We start from the raw sequence: 4,721 nt of genomic DNA, 5'->3' as shown, positions 1-4,721 counted from the left end.
CTTCCCGCTACCCAGTTGCTATGGGGAGGGCAGCTCCACTCCCTCCCCACTCCCAGTTCCTATGGGGAAGGTGGCTCCTGTACCCCCCTCCCATTCCTCTGGGGAAGATGGCTGTCTCTCCCCCCACCCCCATGGGGAAGGTGGCTCTCCCCCCCCTTCCTATAGGGAAGATGGCTCTCTCCCCCCACCCCCATGGGGAAGGTGGCTCTCCCCCCACTTCCTATAGGGAAGAGGGCTCTCTCTCCCCCCACCCCCATGGGGAAGGTGGCTCTCCCCCCACTACCTATAGGGAAGATGGCTCTCTCTCCCCCCACCCCCATGGGGAAGGTGGCTTCCCCCCCCCTTCCTATAGGGAAGATGGCTCTCTCCCCCCACCCCCATGGGGAAGGTGGCTCCCCCCCCTCGTTCCTATGGGGAAGGTGGCTCTCTCCCCCCACCCCCATGGGGAAGGTGGCTCCCCCCCCTCGTTCCTATGGGGAAGGTGGCTCTCCCCCCCCTTCCTATAGGGAAGATGGCTCTCTCCCCCCACCCCCATGGGGAAGGTGGCTCCCCCCCCTCGTTCCTATGGGGAAGGTGGCTCTCTCCCCCCACCCCCATGGGGAAGGTGGCTCCCCCCTGCCCCCCCCCCTCGTTCCTATGGGGAAGGTGGCTCCCCCCTGCCCCCCCCTCGTTCCTATGGGGAAGGTGGCTCTATTTCTCTCCCCTCCCGTGCCTACGGGGAAGGCCGCCCCTGGCAGCTCCCACACCCCGAGCGCTGCCACTCCCCGAACCCAGCCAGCGTCAGGCGCTGCTGAGCCCCGCGCGGGGGCTGCTCCCCCGCACGCCCCTCCCCCCGCTGGGCTGACTACGTGCAGAGCCCCACGTGGCGGGAAACCCGCTCGCCTCGCCCCCCGCCCATGCCCGAGAACAGCCGCGCGGCACGTTTGCGCCCGGCAAGGGGGGAGGGTGGGCACGGGCGGCCAATCAGAGCCCGCAGCGGAAAGTGGAGCGTCAAGAGGGAACAGAAGTAGCCAATCGGAGCCCGGAAGCGGTAAAAGGAAAGCAGGAACCAGCCAATCAGAGCCCAGGATCGGTGCGGTACCACCCACCGCCCCCATTTCGTAGCGGCGCGCGGCCGGCTGCTGACTCCGAGTTGCTGAGGGCTGAAGAGGGCGGAGCGGTGCCCCACCCCCGCCCCGAGCGCAGCATGCGGCGGGCTCCGCCCCAAGGGGCGGGGCGTCCCTGGCGGGGATTCCGCGGGGTGCGGCCGCTTGTTGCCCCCCCCCTTACAATGCACGGCTTGAGCCCCTCCCTCCCCCATGGGCTTGGACCCCTGACACTGCAGGGCGTGGCCCCCTCCCCCCACAGCACCCCCTGAAAAGGGCTTGGACCCCTGACACTGCAGGGCGTGACCCCCTCCCCCTACAGCACCCCCCGAAAAGGGCTTGGACCCCTGACACTGCAGGGCGTGACCCCCTCCCCCCACAGCACCCCCCGAAAAGGGCTTGGACCCCTGACACTGCAGGGCGTGGCCCCCTCCCCCTACAGCACCCCCCGAAAAGGGCTTGGACCCCTGACACTGCAGGGCGTGGCCCCCTCCCCCCACAGCACCCCCCGAAAAGGGCTTGGACCCCTGACACTGCAGGGCGTGGCCGTCTCCCCCCACAGCACCCCCCTAAAAGGGCTTGGACCCCTGACACTGCAGGGCGTGGCCCCCTCCCCCCACAGCACCCCCCGAACGGGCTTGGACCCCTGACACTGCAGGGCGTGGCCATCTCCCCCCACAGCACCCCCCGAAAAGGGCTTGGACCCCTGACACTGCAGGGCGTGACCCCCTCCCCCCACAGCACCCCCCAAAAAGGGTTTGGACACCTGACACTGCAGGGCGTGACCCCCTCCCCCCACAGCACCCCCCGAAAAGGGCTTGGACCTCTGACACTGCAGGGAGTAGCCGTCTCCCCCCACAGCACCCCCCGAAAAGGGCTTGGACCCCTTAACCTGCAGGGCGTGACCCCCTCCCCCCACAGCACCCCCCGAAAAGGGCTTGGACCCCTGACACTGCAGGGCATGACCCCCTCCCCCCACAGCACCCCCCGAAAAGGGCTTGGACACCTGACACTGCAGGGTGTGACCCCCTCCCCCCACAGCACCCCCCGAAAAGGGCTTGGACCTCTGACACTGCAGGGAGTGGCCGTCTCCCCCCACAGCACCCCCCGAAAAGGGCTTGGACCCCTTAACCTGCAGGGCGTGACCGCCTCCCCCCACAGCACCCCCCAAAAGGGCTTGGACCCCTGACACTGCAGGGCGTGACCTCCTCCCCCACAGCACCCCCCGAAAAGGCTTGGACCCCCTACACTGCAGGGCATGAGCCCCTTCCCCACAGCGCCCCTCGAAAGGGCTTGACCCCTGCCATTGCAGGCGTGAGACCCTCCCCCCACAGCACCCCCCCAATGGGCATGGCACCCCTGACATTGCAGAGCATGGTCTCCTTGCCCCCACAGCAGCCCCCCCAGAGGCATGGACCACCCCAACACTGCAGAGCATGGGTGCTCTCCCCCCACAACATTCCCCTGAGGGGCATGAACCCCCTAGCGACACTGCAGGACTTGGTCCCCTCCAAACACAACGCTCTAAGATACCTCCCTAAAGTACATGAGCCCCCTCCCTCCCACACACAATGCCCCCCCCGTGACATTGCAGGGCATGAGCCCCCTCTCCTCCACACATACCATGAAGGATGTGACACCCCCCAACCCCCCCAGACACTGCAAGGCACAAGGCCCCTGCTTCCTCTCACAGCAGCCCCAGCGTGAGGAGCAGGACACCCACTCCCTAAGTGACACTGCAGAGTAAAACTTCCCCTCCTCAATGCCCCTCAGTGAGGGGCACAAACTCTGTCAGAGCAGAGTGTCAGGTTGCAACACTGCTTGAAAACGTGAAAAACACTGGCACAATGTGTGGCCAACTGTTGAAATCTGGACAATCCTGCAGAATTCAGGAAGGGCAGCAACCCTTCTAGTCCGGCCTCAAACTAGCCCTGGGGGACCCTGTTTGTTGTTATGCTATTAAAAGGGGAAAAGTTCAGTTAAATTGTAGGAGTGTTGGTGTGGGTTTTTTCCTTTTAAAGAAAGAAACGACATTTAGTTGCAAACAATTTGCACTCAGTGAACTCACAAACAGGGCCATTCCAAGACCACAAAGTGCCACCGCGCTTACCATCCTGTAGCATGTGCAAACATTTTTTTATGTAGGAGGACATTTTCTTCAGTTTTTACTTCTTTGCTTTAAACATGGCTACATCCCTGTAATGAACATCATCAGCTCAAGACAATAAACGAGTAAGAATTGTGCTGATCAAATATAAACCCCAATCCATCAAAATTCCTCGCTGGTGGTAGAAAGCTCTTCGAACAGGACATTGTTTTCTGTATTTCTCCATTCTCTCCCTCCCCAAAATCCTAGCCTTACTGGACAGCAAACTGCAAAATCATTGCTGCTTCTGGTTTGATTCATGCTTGCTTTGTTGTCAGACTGATTTTCAGCTGAAGTTAAATTGCACACTAAACAAGCGGAATACGTGCTGAATCTGAGCACATACACACACACAAAGAATACTCATGGCATCCCTATAAAGCATGGATCAAAGGAATCAAGATAGGTGTGGTTAAAATATCTACAGCATTTTTTAATATAGTGAACGCAATGTGTGGATGTGCAAGTTTAGTGCTAACGAAAGGTCCCACCTTGACAGTCTGTGTGTGAACTCCTCTGTCCACAGATCAGATATGGTAGAGGCAGCAAAATTCTCTGCCAGTGCTACTGAACCATAAACTAAAAGGCTCTATCAGATGGGAGTTGATTCTCCCATCACACTATAGCATCTCTGCTAAGATTGCCAGCAAGGGTGACAATTAGTGCCAAATGTGTTCTGTTATATGTGGACTTTAATCTACTAGAACTTGCACTGCGAATCACCAATTTCACAGGCTAGAAAGCTGCCATGTGGTAATAACTTACTTCTGACGTTTATGTAGTAGCATTAACTTATTTTACACTATTTCAGAGGAATTCAGAAGCGTCTCTATTTTTGCTTCCTGAGTTGTTCCCATTTATAGCTTTTCCAATGGTTCCAAAGAACTTGCGAAATTAATAAAGATTTGGGTAACACTTTAAAAAAGATATAGACCAAAAAGCAATGGAGCGAGAAATGCCACACATAATAAAACACACGTCAACAGAATGGTATTTAATCACAGCCTAAGGTGACTTCAATTAATATTACATGTTAGAGTGCATTTAACAGTGTTGTGTGCTTGAATACAGGTGGTTCAACACAATCTGCCTGTTGTTCCGCATGACATTTTACTTTGGCATCTGTCTATGAACCTCTACAGATGCTTTGTTTCTAGGCATACCAGCTCACAACAAATTGCTTAACTAACATTTTGAATCCATTCATATACATGTATTTCCTTTTTAGTAGCAGTGAATTTGAACCAAACCACCAGACCCAAACACCCCCCAAAATACAGAGAAATGTGCAAGCAGACTTTTGCTTTCGGTCCCTATAATGGCCCAAACCAAATCCAGATCTGAACACCATCAAACTGGGAAAGTTCGGAACAGTGTTGCCAACTCTTGTGATTCTTTATCACAAGTCTTATGGTATTTGATGTCTTCTTGCAGCTCTAGCTCCTGAAGGCATGTGATTTGGGGAGAAGCTCAATGTTCATTGTTTTTTT

This window comes from Gopherus evgoodei, chromosome 3 (assembly GCF_007399415.2).
Source record: "Gopherus evgoodei ecotype Sinaloan lineage chromosome 3, rGopEvg1_v1.p, whole genome shotgun sequence".
Taxonomy (NCBI): Eukaryota; Metazoa; Chordata; order Testudines; family Testudinidae; genus Gopherus; species Gopherus evgoodei.
Note: the sequence above shows the minus strand (reverse complement) of the source record.